The sequence below is a fragment of the Fukomys damarensis genome, unplaced genomic scaffold, assembly GCF_012274545.1.
Source record: "Fukomys damarensis isolate Sample0158 unplaced genomic scaffold, DMR_v1.0_HiC HiC_scaffold_28, whole genome shotgun sequence".
Taxonomy (NCBI): Eukaryota; Metazoa; Chordata; class Mammalia; order Rodentia; family Bathyergidae; genus Fukomys; species Fukomys damarensis.
Genome location: NW_022900940.1, coordinates 34,144,058 through 34,160,072, shown reverse-complemented (window position 1 = coordinate 34,160,072; position 16,015 = coordinate 34,144,058). Strand labels below are relative to the sequence as shown.

Here is a 16,015-nt window from a genome sequence, read left to right as displayed (position 1 = left end):
AAAAAAAAAAAAAAAAGGAGGGGGGGCTGTGCTTGTTAGGCGTGTCTCTTATGAAATAATGGAAACAAATATTTTTGCACATTAGTTCCCTGTCAGCTTGGAATAAACAGGCTCATTCCCAATTTGCATTGGCAAAAATAAGATTAATTCATTCTAATACTGAACACTATTTAAATATTCTGATTATTTTAAATCCCATCAATTGTGACTCTATTAATGATGACAAGTAATTAATCTATGTTATGCAGAAAGTGACTAAAAAAGCCAAATGCTTTCTAATTCCCCAGTATCTTTTTAGGTCAGGTTTCTGTGAGCGATATTGTTAAAACAAATTCAGAAAGATAATGCAGAGGTCAGAACATGTGCAATATCTGACCAACAAAAAACAGTTCTCAAAGTGCTATGCTGGTTTTCAAATGGGAACTGTATAGGTTTCTGTATAGGTTTACTTGGGATAAGAGCTATGAAGAATGAAATGCATTACTTTGCTGCAAAATATGAACATTGCTGTTTTTAAGAGGAAAGTCACTGGGACTAGATGTACTTTAAAATCAAAGACAGGAGGAGTGGGGAACTACTCTCAAAATTAAATTAGATCACAACTGTCTTGAATAGCAGAAAAAACAGGAGACTAACAACTGCCTTAAAATAACAAGACCCGTTCTCAGAAAACTAAAATGGTACAAGGAACAACCTTAACTTTAAATGTAGTAAATTTGCCAAGCAACATTACACTGCATATAAAGAGGGCAAAATATAAACAGTAGCCACATGTAAATACATTAGTAAAACTTTCAGGATGTTACTACTTTTCAAACTGACAAAGTTTAATTTGACACCTTCTGTTCGAAACCCTTTGTTTCTATTCAAAATCACGCCTTGAGCTGTTGCTATCAATCACTGCACTCCCTCTATTACTTAAAAAAACTGGCATGGACCCTGAAAAAGCTGAAAATGCCATGCAGATGAATTCTGAGATAATATGTTCAAACCTGTTATATACAACACAAATCCTGTAAAGTTATGTATTGTAAACCTACATTTATTGAGAACTAAAAGTCTTAAATCCATCTGCCACAAAGGAAATACTGTTATGTATTTTATAGTAACCAAGAACCATCTGCAAATGTCTTGCTACCGTAAGCAAGAAAGTGGTGCAAAAGATGCTAAACCTAAGACTGAAATAAATAACATTCTTTTGACTGGTTGTGGTTAGGGCTGTATTAAGGAAATGTAAGATTTAAAAAAAAAAGGGAAAAGAAAATGCAGAATGACTGCCAAACCAGTACTGCAAAAAAGCAAAACAAACTCAATGACAACACAATGGCAATTTATTATGGTCCATGAAACACATGACTGTATGCTCATTTTAAAGGAAAAATTAGCAGTTCTAAACTCAATATTCTAATGATGTGCTTTACTGACAGAATCTTGTTGTACCACATTTAAATAAAAATCCTGGCACCTTCATCTCTCAGCTGTTAATTTCTAACCAAACCCAATCTCTGATTTTCACTCTACTCTTTTTAGAACAGTCAATTCAAGTCACTTTGCTTCTAACATTTGAACAGATGAGGGATGTACAATGATTTTACTTGAGTCGGGAAAGTAATGTCCTTTAACAAATTAATTTATTGTATCTATGAAGCCTCTCACAAAGAGAGAACTCTTATAAGGCCTGGTATGTGACAGAGCTGCGAGTTAATAACACAACTAGTTTTTCAGGGGAAAATAGACATTAGTATTCTCTGAGGGGAAAAAAACTCATTTAATATACACACACATATATCTATATATATATTATCATTATGTACATATACATTTTTAAACCAAGCCATAAAAAGAGAAAGAAAATGAAAAATAATTCTTGCCGCAACTAAGAGGGAAAAATACATTTTAAAAAACAGAATGGTAATTTGAGTTCTAAGAAGCAAAAACATTTTATAGTCTGTATTTATTCCCCCTTACCCTCATCTTTTATGTGTTATTTGCAGGAGTATTTTGTTCTAATCTCTGGGGTATATAGTATAATAATATATGATATTAAAAGAAATCAATCTAAATAGGAAAGTATTTGATACAAACATTTTAGTGGAAAGCATGAATTACATTTTTTTGCAAGTAGTAGAACAAGGATTAAGTACATAATCCATTAAATAGTACTTCTAACAAAAAATTCAGTATTGTAGACTAAACTACACCAGGCATTTTGAATGAGTACATTTTCAACAACTAACCATAAAGCTAGCAATTTATCATTCAGCAAATAATTTTCTACTTTTAAAAGAATCTGTAAGTGTTACTTATGCTAATGAAGACAGTTTTTAATCTGCCCACAAACATGCTAATAGAGGGCAATTTTTTTTTTTATTTACAAAGCTGTAGGCACTCAAGGGTAATTTCATATCAGTGTTCTATAAACCCAGGGAAAATGGGCTCTAATTGTCACAGTTACCGAATCCTTCACCTTTAGCATAAAGGCTTAACGATATCACAGAAGATGCAACGTGACTAATGATGCTTTAAACCACCCCTCTAATGCTATAGGAGGGTTCCATTTTCTTATCTTTCGCACTTTATACATACTGCACTTCAAGTGTTGTATTTAAACATATTATTCTGGGGGAGCTTTCATACAGACAGTCAAGACCTAATGCAGGAATAACCCCACTTCTGGGTGTGAGGCCCGGATGCTGCACATGCTAACTTCCAGTTTTTTTTTTTTTTTTTTTTTATGAACAATCCTGACACTTAGAATGGTGAGAAACAAAACACCAGCAAAGCAATACTGAAAGCATTTTAAATTATTTACTAGGTTAAAAGGGTGAAATGATACTTTAAATACATCAAATTTCATCATCTAGGCCATTTTTTGGTAGCAAAGTGGTATTGATCTTTCCAAATGCTTAAAATTAACTATTTTCCAGAAGGTCATTATTTGATTAAAGGCATTAAAGATGAAAGCATGAAGCGATGTACTTTTTCTTCTTCCCCATTCAAATCATCATATAATTTAATAAAAACGAACCCATCATGTCCTGTAATAAAAACGCTTGTCTTAAGATATTGTTCTTTACCTAACATATTAACCTTTAAATGTTACGAAGTTCTTTAGAAGGAAAACCTTTGCTAAAACAGGTTATTCTATAACATAATGAGAGGCCCCTACCATTAACATTCATAAAGATACATGTTCTTCTCTATGGAATTAGTAGAAAATGCATTAATCTTCCTCCCCAGTTTAATAACATCTACTTTGTGTAAAGTGAAGGGAATCTCAGCGGGCACTGCAAGTAACTTTTCCTGCTAAGTTAACACTGGTCTTATTAGAGAAAACACGGAAAATGAATTTGAACAGAGACGTAACACTACATGCAATTTTCACTCTAAAAGTAGCACATTACATCTGGTACTTTATTGAAAGCTGGATCTTAAAAGAGAAATAGTTTAAAAGGATGTGTGTATATGAGCCGTTGTGTCTCCTAATACACTCCTTTTCAAGGTATAGTTTCTAATACTTGTATATGCTATAAAGGAGAAAAACTAATAAAAATATTTTAAATTGTTCCTTTTTTTCTTGGCAGCACTAGGAAGTGAACCTGGAGCCTGGCACATACTAGGAAGCTCTTTACTACTAAGCTACATCCCCAGCCCAAATTGTTACTATTTTAAACTCATTGTTTTTAAACTCTCCTCAGATTCATTTTTTTTTTTTTTATGTTTAAGCCAAAAATCTGTGTGTTTCTATATTGGGGTAATAATAGGAAATGGCTTTCCAGAAATTTCTCACTGGTGTAAATTTTGCATCTTTGTCATTAAGAGGTTAAACAACTTTAGCGGAGTTTCTGGAGGTTTATTATTAGCATAAAAAGTAATGTTTACACAACACAGTAAAAAGTTTCCATTAAAATTTAGTGAAGACTCACACTGGTAAATGATCTTTATTTTTCAGTTTCACTTAAAATTTAATCAGATAAAAAATGAAAATCATTTATTTTCTATAGTTTTTATGTTTACCTCTTTCCTACCTTCTCTAAGCCACTGACTTTAGGGCATACATAAATATGCTAGTTTTTCTTTTGCTACAAATTGTTTGGCTCATAACAAGATTATCAAATGACAACTTGGCCAGAGGAGATACAAATGGTGCTTACTCTAAAAGGCCATCAAGACAAGGAAACCTCACATTTTAAAGGATATTCTCAGAAGGGAGAATTTCAGAAAAGAAAAAAGGGATGAATAAAGATAAAAATATGAAATTCTAGACAATCTATTAAAGTAGCTAGCAAGAACATAATCTCAATCTGATTAAATAGAAATTTCAAAGGTCTCAATTTTATTTTCAAGCATTAATAAATTCAATTTTTACATATGCCTTAAAATTGTTCTCATTTTTGCCCCATTCTTCACAGATGGCATCATTTAGGAGCAGAAAGTAACTCCCAAATTTCATGCTCCCACATGTTTTAGCAACGTTAGCCTCTGCTCCCTCAGTAAGATCTGTCCACCTCTTTCTGCCCTGCCAACTGAGCTGGGGCTTCTTTTCCTTGAATCACCCTTGTGAGCATCAGTCTTTTCCATTATTTCTCAATAGAAAATGATGTTCTGAACAGAAAAGCTTTTAAGCAGGCCTTCCCTGCCTCTCTTAACTTATACTTATGGGGGAAAGTAGATCAATGATGAGAAGAGTTTTGATGAACACAGAACTGGTGTTATCACAAGAGTTGATGTAATTACTGCAAGAAAAAAATCTGAAGCTTGATTTGGCCTTTGGAACTTGCTGATAGGTAAATATGAGTTGCATTAAGTTTCTTTGAATTTTCTAAGTGGGATCTCAGGACATAAATCATTGTGCTCACCGTCCACTTTCAAACTGCCCATCCCTGCTCCTGCTCAACTTGATTTTTGGGGGCTTCCCAATAAAGGAAAAAGCTTGCTCCTTTCAGGGCTGCTCTCAAGGCTCCACCCAATCACAGTTCCAATCTAATTAGTTACCCCCCACATACAATTCTGTTCTTCCTTCTTCACATGGCTCTAATAGGAAAAGTTGTTCTACACAGAGAGGAAGAGCTGATGCGGTAAGGTAGTCAGAACTCTTCGCTGATGAAGAGTGGAACTGGCTTGCCTCTGAAGAGAAGCAGTGTTTAAAGAAGTGAGGAGAACGGACAAAAGGATGAATTAGCAAACTGCTGCAAAGAGGAAGAAAGCCACCTGCTTTTGGACTGATTACGCCCCCTTCCACTTTTCTGCTATAATTAAATCTTTACCCTACTTTCTTGACTTGGTTACTGTAACCTTTTGTCTATCTACTGTACTTCAACGATCTATTTAAATCATGGGCTTTAATTTGAATACCTACTCAACCATTTATTAGCTTTGTAACCTTGGGCAGGTAAATCAAACTGTCTAGACCTCAATTATCTCCTCTGTAGAATAGGGTCTAATTTTACCACATAATTCATAGCACAGTAAAAACTGAGATCAACTATGGGAGAGGGTTTGCACTCCACACCAGTACCATGGATGTCAGCTATTACTGTTTCTATTATTTTTGGACTAGGTCACTTGCTTCACCCCAAAGGGATCTGAATATCTTAGAAGTTAATGAAAATAAATCAGTTACCTCCTCCCAGTCTAGATCTGGCATTTTCCGCCCACACCAGGTTTACCTCCTAGGTAGTTTAGCCTCAGATAATATTCAACATTCACCTAGGCTGGAAATCTGTTATTTGAAGCATAAATTGGTATAATCTTTCTGAAGTGCAATGTAAAAATGCACAATGTAGAAATATCTAGCAATCACCTTTACAACAAATGCTTTTTAATCCAATCCCACTTCTGAAAGCTTATTCTAAGGAAATGATAAAAAAAAGTATATACAAGTATTTAATTATAATGTTTAATTGGCATCATTTGTGATAGTAAAAGTTGAATGTAACCTAAATATACCTCAGTGTGGAACTAATGATAAAGCACAGGAATAAACAAGACATATACGCACACCCTGACACGGCTTTGCATACATATAGATGTGCACGTACACATGTACACACGCACACATAAAGAGCCCAAATGAGGATATTAAAACTAGCTATTTTTAGATTATTAGGATTATGGGCAATTTTATCTTCTTTCTTATGCTTGTATTTTCTGATTTCTCTATAGTGACTATGTACTACTTTTATAATAAGTATGCAGCAAATGATTAATTAAAAGTCATAATGTTCTTGTCTGTTTCACCGAAAATAATCCCAATTCCTATCAACTGTACCTCTTAGAACATCTCTTGGATTTGTTCTTTCCTTTCCATTCCTAGCTCTGGTCCAGTCCTTTAGCATCATCCTCCATGGTCGGGAGCGGGGTGTGATAGTTTGTTTATTCTCGCCTACCCTCAACCCTCCCAACTGAGTTACTTCGGTATCACAAACAAATGTCAACATGAATAGCCCTAGGGTAGCAAAATCTTCTCTTTCCACAACCAAGCTGGCCTGGAAACACCCTGAAACTCGTATTTCAACAAGTGTAAAAACATAGAAGATTCACCAAAGCAAACTGAAAGGGCAGTAAAATGAGGGGATAGAGATTGTACACATCTCTGTAATTCCCAAGAGCTCAGCGCACATACAGTAGCAAAGTCCAACAGTGTAAACTCAAAATGAAATTGCTACATTTTAAAGAAACACAGTCCGAAATGAGTGCAGCTTCCTAAGTTTAAGGAGCAGTGCTGCACCAACAAAGATTTCTGTCAAGGGCAAATGGGTATGATCATTTTTTTTAAAAAAACTAGAAGTGTAGCTTAGCAAGAATGTCGGTCTAACATACACGAGGCTTTGGGTTTGATCTTTACCATTACTAAAAAAATTAAGATAGTTAACTATTTTTTCCCAAATCCTTCAACTCAAATGAGTATATGCTCCTGGCAAAGTAAATTTATCATACTGCTTCCTAAAGTCAGTGTTAAAGATGTGCGATATGTATTTTCCCATTCAAAATTGTGAAGATCATTAAGGAAAAATATGGCTGAATATTCGTGTATGCCAAGTGCAAAAAAATTATAAAAATAAGAACTCGTAAAATGAATAATTTTAGGTGATGATTTACCTGATTTGTTTGCTTACAAAAATAATTACTACTACCGTAGGTTGTTTTAAACAAATATTTCTACACTGAATTTTTAATTGATTTATATACAACTTTTCAACACTGCAGATATCTCCTAAAATGAGCGATACTCCCCATTATGCATATTTAGGGGCTAGGAATTAAAAATTTAAATCTTCCCTCTACGATGTTCTAGGAGAGATAACAAAGAATTTTTAAAACCAGGAGAAGGCAATCTGGGACTGTAATAGTTATGGGAATCATATCCTAAGCGGAACAATCAAGCAGGGTCATTATGCTCTCTCAACTTGCTTACGATTTTGCTGATAAAGTAATACCCATTTTTTGTGCCCAAAACCACATCATTTTACCCATTATGCAAACCTGCTAATCAGAACTTGGCTTAATTTGGGAGACCCAAATCTTGTAATTCACAAGTAGGCATTAAAAACAGAAAGCATAAATATTTCTGGAAGCATCATGTGGGTCCTGCTGATAATGGCCGGGTTATAATTGTACCAATAAAGGAGACAGGGAGGCTGGGGGTCTGCACGGGCTGTGTCCGCCACTCCTCTCCACCACTGATCCATTCTACACAGCGGGCAGGGGCAGCAGGCACAGAGATGCCCCAGGGGACAAATGGCAGGAGTGGGGTCCGACCCTACTCTGTCCCGAGTTCCCTCCAGCTCCTTCTCCCAGTCTCACACAACCCGAAAGAAACTACACTGGCTTCTGTGAGGGCAAAAACGTGAGAAGATGAAATATGTTTTGAATCATTCCCTCTTTCCACAAATAATTACTGAGTGCTACGGTGTCGGCTACTATTATTTGGGCAAGGGGATGTGGGAACATTTATTTATAATGGGGATTTATTCTGCCAGTGGTTCATTCTTACTAGTGAGGTAAGAACTGCCTAAGTGTCAAACTGAATTGATATGAAGGTGCAATTTAATTGGCCACAAATTTGTAGTCTAGGGGCACAGGCATTCTCCCATGAAATCTAGTATTACATGTGGATATCTGGATGCTGAAGAAAATATCAGTGAAGTTTGTTTTAAATGGTAATGCAGGGCCGGGGATTTAGCTCAGCGGTTCAGTGGTCTGCCTTGCAAGCCAAGGACCTGAGTTCAATCCCCGGTACCAAAAAAATAAAAAGTAAACGGTAATGCAAAGACTGTAAGCCCTGCTTTATGTGATTTGGAGTGAAGGGCCACTGAAAAGCATCCCAAAAAGCAATAAACAAATTTAAAAATTTTTCCCAGGTAAATTAAAAAATTCTTTGGCTATTATGTTAAAAAATGTAATTTTTCTCCTCTGCACAGTTTAATCACTGATCTCATCTCTTTTGTGCCATGAACCCTTCTGGCAGTATGGTGAAGCCCATGGATGCCTCTTCAGAGCAATGCTTTTATGGGCCTGAAATAAAATATATAATATTACCAAGAAAAGCAATTATACTGAAATATATAATTGGTTTATATATACCTTGGATAGCGGGGTTGGGAGTGGGATAAACCAATCTATCAAAAATCTGTGATGTAATACTAGATATGCTTCTTTGTTAACAAAGTAAATAACAAGATTGAGCAACGCGTCTAATAATTGCTCTAATTCTCCGTGATGAGCGAAAGTTGTATTTCAAGATATCTGCAACAACCTAACATGATATGAAAACACTTGTAATTTCATTGTTTCCTATGTTGATAATTGAATAAAACGCCAACTCTTCAAGTTAAGAGGTTAGATGATAAAGATGCATTTTTTTCCAAGTTCATAGTCCCCTGGGAGAAAGGAGGACACAAGTTAAGAACTGAATGGGGAAAGCTTCCCTCTCCCTGTGTGAGTCTACACAAACCCATCACTTCTCCAGAACTTCTCTAAGATCCTAGGTTAGATAGAGAACCTTGGTATTAATAGATTTGTCAAATGATTTTCCACTTTTTTTTTTTTTTTTTTTTTTTTTCTGGTACCGGGGATCGAACTCGGGTCCTTGCGCTTGCAAGGCAGGCCACCGAACCTGCTGAGCTAAATCCCCTGGGGCTATTTGGTTTTAAACATTATTTTTTTTTTTTTTTGCCCTCCTGGAGACAGGTTAGGGACAGTTAATCACTGGCAGAGTTATTCCCAGCTGTGTCTCCAGGACCCCCGTTTCCACTGAGATGTTTCAGCAGTATCCTGTGTATATGGAAGACGGGGTTGTGAGGAGAGATCCCCAACACAACCAATCCTCAGGTCAACCAAAATGAGAAAGAACTTTAATGTGATTTATGTTTTAATTCAGGATGAGATTTCATTCATAAAACAATGTTTTTATACCTTTAAGAAAAGCTGGTAAGTGCACTAACGTATACACCATACTCTATTCTGGTTAACAAACTCAAAGAATGGTTTTATAAGCACCAGCACTTTAACTTGGTTAACTTCACACCATGTAAGTAACTCTAAGGTAAAGAATGTCTGCCAGAAGCATAGCACTAACAAGTCTTTTCAAAGACAAATGGGTTTCCTAAATAGGAGGGCTAGGGGGCAGGGCAGACACGGAACACAGACTGAGGAACAGGCAGCGGCACACGCCTGCGGATAAGTGGGAGGGAGGAGGTGCAGCTCTGGTAGAGAGTGGCTATGTAAATGCTAGGAAACCAGTGGCTACTAACGACTGGTCCTTACTCTGCTTACTTTTCAAAAAAGCAAGTGCTAGAAAGTATTTGCCTTTTAGACGGGAAGACAAGGCTCAAGGGAGCTAGTGAAATGGAGCATGGAAGAAGGGAAACAAAATCGGAAAGGTGGTAAGGGGGAGACAGGCACACAGAAAACAGTGAAGCACATAACTATTTCATAATACAGATCAGTGCTAAATTTACCCAGAAATTTAAGCATAAACTTCTGTCTAGAAATTATGCTTAACGGCTAAGGCTTTTGTCCCTTACACTTAGGCAGAGTCCAAGTTATTCACTCTCTTTAACCAAAATACTAAAACAAAATCGTTACCCACTAGACTATTACCCTTCCCCCAATTTCCAAACATACAAGTAAAAATTAATTGCAAGCCAAGAAAAAAGAAGGCCATTTAGACAGTACAGCTTGGCATGGATTGAGTTGCACTTCCTAGTAACATTTGTCGGTTTGTGAATGTGTTCACCGGCTTCACTTCCTTTACCTCTTTGAAAATAATTCTTTTACCTAATCTACATTTCATTTAAACCACCAAATACTTCTTTATTGAGCCAGTAGTAACCATGACAAGGAACACTTGTGTTGCTACCATGATGAGTAAAACAGGTAGAGGTTTAAAGAGACATTGAGATGGACACTGTTCAGCAGCTATTAAATGCTACAGGTAGCAGTTAATGAACTTGCAAATCAGGGTTTCAAAATCTGTTCTCAAATAAGCTGTCACTCCCTGCTTTTTTGTTTACTCCCTCTTAACCTGTTTGAAACCTCTGATCTCTCCATTGACTTAGGATTCTCATTCTGACCAATTTTTCCTCTTTAATGTGCTATTCTTCCTAGAAAAGTGTCCATCAAAAAACAAAACACAAGCAGTTGAGAATGGACATTCAGATACTGGCTGAAAAACAAAACTGACATTTTTCAGGAGATTCTTAAGCAAATTTCAAATCATACCATACTAGCAGTACCTACCCTACCTCATGTTAAGCCAGATCCATTCCCCAACTACACTCAGCTCATCTCATTTTCTACATTGTCCTGACTCTACTAAATCCCTACATAATAAAAAAGAGATCTTCCAATCACCTATTAGCAAGTCTCAGATGAACACGACAGCAGTCCTGAGTTCATCTTATACTACAAAATATGGGGCTCAGATACTGGATTCCAATCTTCTGCGAAGTGCCACCCACACATCAATAACCCTTCCTGGCTATAGACCCAAAATAGCATGAACCCTCTCCCAAAGCTAAACTTCTAAAATTCAACCCCTTCCCTCCTTTGTGACTCATTCCAGACTCAGACACCTGTCAGAAGTATCTTCAATCAAAATAGCATCCTCTTTCACACGTGTACACCTGTCTCAGTCACATACAAGACCTAGGACTCTGAGGGACATTACACATGTTGTGACTGCACTTATTTTGCCTTCCTGACTTTCAAAGTTTAAACAGCTTGCCTGCAGCTACACGCATTTTAGCAGTGGAAATGACACCACCACTCTGCAAGTCTCCAAAGTCTTCTCTGAAAGATGAAGTTCATGTACAAGTCACTACATAAAACATCTTGTGGGTTTGCAAATTAGTCGCCATTACTCTATTTGGTGTAGATAAAGGGGGACCTTGCCCCCTAATTCCTTTCTGCTCAGAACACAAGTGTGAGCTGTACTATAAATGATACTGCTGCCTTCAACAAAGATGATTTAAAAAGTGAAGATGGTGGGTCCAGAAAACAACAGCAAAGACGGTAAATGGTACCAGTTTTCTTTCCAGCACATTTTCCGAAGAAACTGGGAAGAACGGTTGAGGATGGCAGGCTGAGGTGAGACAAGATAAAGTTCTTTTAACTACATTTCCAACACCTCATCTATGATTTAACGCAGAAATTATGCAGTTATTAGGAACCTAGCAGGGTCCATACGGAAAATTAAAATATTTTCTTTGAAAAGTGAGCTTCTTATAGTTAAAGAAAACTTAATGGAAGGAGATGCTCTTCTCATACTCAGAATACAGAATATTCTTAAATTCCAAAAAGGCTACAACATCCCTAAACAGCAATTCTGTTTTTCCCATTCCCTTTTGTACCAACACGAGAAACAAAGAAATTCAAAGAGACAAAATCTAAAATTTGTAAACATTAAAAACTAGGGAATGATTTTTTAATATTATGGGTGAAATCTCTAAACTGCGAATAATTCAAGGCTTCATTTAATTGTGACCTCTACCAGTGAAGATGAAATGTGATTCCACTTATCCCTATCCCTAAAGTATCTTGAAGTAGCTGCGCAAAAACTTCAGGTTTATTAAATAAAGGCAGGAGTAATGAAATCATAATTGTATTTGCTACTTATTTCCTGGATTCATCCACCACACAACTATGTTATGAATAGCAAATTCTTCTTGGGAATCCAAAAATACAAGTGACTGTAGCAGGGATATCTTTCTTACAATTAGTAATAGGTGCCTTCACTCTGGTGCTAAGGACTCTGAGGTGATTCCTGTGCTCAGCAGAAAAATGCTGTGATAGATGGGTGATGAGGGATTGAAGGAAACCTTCCAATCTTTGAATCTTGCAAAAAGACGACAAAGGCAGAGGAAGACAGTCAAAAACTAAATGCCCTAATGACTTGGCAAAGGTATATTAAGACTGTACAAGGGGAAAAAAGACAGGGACAAAGCAGTAACTAAATTAACTATGTGAACTTATTAGCACCTTAGGTAGAAGGGTTCCAATGAAAAGGCAAGTACTTTATGTTCCTTTTAAAACAATATTCAGGCCAAGAAGCAAGCATGAATAGGCAGAAAATGTCAGGTTTCAAAATTGGAAGGGAGCATGGAGCAAACACAAAACACAGAAAACAACCAGATTAGGACCGAAGAAAGTTTCAGTGAAAAACTAGGAAATAAAGATTTAAAGAAAGAATTTAAGAAAACTAAGAGGGAAAGTGAAAATAAGAACAAAGGCAAAGATCCAATATTCTGTGAGAAATGGCTCTCTCATCAGACAATAAGAACCATCACAGAAAGCTTCTTAGCTAGGTACGTAACTGAAGTAGTAAAACAAAAATAAAGATAAAAAGAAAAAGTGTATTTTATTTGGCATTAAAAGACATTTAACTATGCAATAGCTCTGCTTTAAATGTTCTCTAAAGTGGATTGTTGTGAACCTTCTCTAGAGGTATGATTCTAAATCACCACTGATCTTATTTCCCTCTCCTCTCTTTGCTTCAGTTTTTCACCAGCTTATTTGCCTTCTTATGGCTGCGATAGTTTAAGATTTCTTTTTTTTTATGGTTGGATTCTTCTGAGACTGGTGATAACTTCAGCTTTTTATAGTTAGGTACTGTTGCCTGCACCTTCTGGCAGGTTATCTCTGGCACTCTACAAGAACAGAAGTTCATTCAACTTTGTCTTCCAGAGTAATCCCACAATCAACAAATATCTCTATGAAGTAAACTTCCCAATTAGGGCCATTTTTGTTTTGGGACTGTCTGGTATTTGACCATAAAGACTTAGGTAATAACTTTTTATTTAAAAACAAACACAAAACAAAATAAGGAAAATTCTTCTTCAGAAAGTTACATATGCCTAATCTTAGAAACCCTTTGCAAACTTATATTCAATTGAAAGGTTTAACTGGAAAAAAAGCATAGGTCAAAGAGCTATTATGCTTCCCTGAAATAAAACCTTCCAGGGGGTGGGGAGGAGATCAATGGAGGATGCAATCTTTTTTTTTCCATTTGAATTTGGGTAAAAGTATAAAAATTGAATATGAGGAAGGTTTTGATAAAATAACCTGGAGAAAACTAGGCAATTTCTCCATTTTTGTAGGTACTTCTTTTCATTGCATTTTATTTTTATTTAAGCACATCTCACACAGACATACCCCAACCCTTACAAAAATTTTTTTAAAAAGGGCCTGAAATTTTAGTTACACCACATGTGGTTTTCATTTGTGAAAAATGAACAAGCTGTTTGTGGTTAAACTGTCTAATCGCCTGTGATCAATCTAGCGCTGCATTCAAGATTTACAGGATACATCAGCTTCTGTGCCACATTAGCTGTAAGGGCGGGGGGAGGAGAGAGGAGGAGGAGAGAGTTTATCCCGAGGAATAATATTTCCAATGCAGCCACACTCGCACTACATCTGGTTGTGCTGGTAGCGGCAGTTAAATTGAAATATTTCACAGCGTGTGTCAGAAACATGCAGAATGGTAATTATGACAGATCTGATTAAGCCGGAGTGCCACAAGCTCCCTGGCCAGCGCCGGTTGTGCAGGTGTGACCTTGTGCGTGCCTGCGTGTGTAAATAAAATTAATTACAAGCGAGAGGGTGAAGGCTTCAGTGACATCACAAAGCGGAGAAACTCCCAAGGGGGAGACCTAATGGAATATTTTCCCTCAGTCTAATAATACAGTTCATATTGACTTGAGGTAATTAGTGGGATCATTAAAGCAGTTTTCCCGGCGTATTTGGCTGCCTGATCAGATTAGTGAAAATGTTCTTCAGAACAAGCCCTGTGTGGTCTGCCAGAGAGGAGGAAATAAAAAGCAACAAAGCATATTTTGGAATGATAAGCAGCGCTGGACTTTTACTCTAGCAAAAAATCCCTACTTCTCTCTGGAGTCTACAGATCTAACGGTCCTGTCCATTTTAATTCTTCCATCAACTTGTGTATTCTCAGACATGTTCTGAACTATTTTGTTTCCCCTTTCCCTCTGCTAAGTCAGACTGCTTTATCACTAAAAGCCATCCCCAACTCCCCAACAAATCTCTTCTAAACAAGGCAATTTTAAAATTGGGCAAAAGTATCTTAAAGGACTGCTTTACTACTAACCAACAATATGGGACACTAGAGAGGAGCTACAAAAACCACAAACAAACAAAAGCCAGGAAGAAAAGAATGCCACTTAAAATTCACCTGCTAAACAAACGATTCCCTCTTATGTAACACGTAACAGATTTAAATAGCTATTTGCATGTGGATCTCAAAACGGGCTTAGCGTAGGACAAAGTTGGGTCATACATTCATCCAGTTGCATAGGACGCAGAGCCCTCATCAAGAAAAGAGACATTTGTTTGAAAATACTCTATTGAGCATGCTCTACCTTGCCACTGGAATATACCAAGCACTGTCACAGATGGCAGGCTCTGACAGTTCCCATCCGTAGCGTCGATACTCGACAGTTCAGCACAAGATCAGTGACATTCTGTCTCATTAGAACCACGCTAATTATCACAGCTAGTTTCAGGGGAAACCATGTGTTGCAATGGTCAATTTGAAGGAGTCTGTGCATCAACAAACTGGTAATAAGGATCAGACACCTTATTATATGACAGCATGCTGCCTCTGATCTGATTTACGGAATCAGAGGCACTGGGGCGGCCGAGGAGGCTGGCAGTTTATGAAACAGTGCGTTTAAACCCAATTCTTGAAACATACTGGTTCAAAAGGGAATTGCTTTAAAAAAAAAAAAATACACAAAGGCAACTGGAAACGCTGAATCAAGAAATCAAAAGTGAATAGTTTTCTATTAACATACAACAGAAGTAGATTAAGACTGAGAGGAAAGAAACAACTTCATCAATATGACAACTATGTCAACAACACAAATGGTTTGGAGCATTAAAGTATTTAATGATAAAAATAGTTGTATTTCTACTAATCTCTAAAGAACAGACATTTATTTTTTAAAAGGTCGTCTGATTATTTGTGTCATTTTGCTAAGTAAAAGAACTGTATGTGTAAAAGTATAACAAGTATCCTTAGAAAAATGTATCCTCCGTAAGGTTACTTTTTCGGATACCTAAGGGTACTCTTCATAAGGAGAAAACAATTCTACATGATTCTTTATACTGTAGTTTAAATTCTTTCATCCCTCTCTTAGCACCTTTCATTGATGTGAAATTTTAATAGTACAGCTTCTTTCAGAACCAATTTTTCTATTGTCATTTGCATAAATGGATTTTCATAGCTCATTCATTTCACAGTGCCTTTATTTTCATTTCTCATGTAAGAAAAAAAAGAAGACAAAGTTAAAATAAAACTCACCTTTCATTATAAAAAACATAAAAGACAACTATTGAGACTTCTTAAAAAATACTCTTTTGTAGTTTAAGGGATTTTATCAGTGCTACAGCTGTGTTCTGTTTAACTGAATGACGTGAAGTTTTGAGGTTAATTCTCATTAGGAGGTAAATCCCTCTGGTTTGTTCTTTTCCCTACTCATTTTTCCAACTCCCA

The 16,015-nt window shown here is 36.5% G+C and overlaps 1 protein-coding gene across 8 annotated transcripts in view; it reads right to left on the bottom strand.

Moving 5' to 3' along the window:
- Satb1 (SATB homeobox 1) overlaps positions 1-16,015 on the bottom strand; it is a 94,926-nt gene that overhangs the window by 6,411 nt on the left and 72,500 nt on the right. The window lies entirely within an intron of this gene.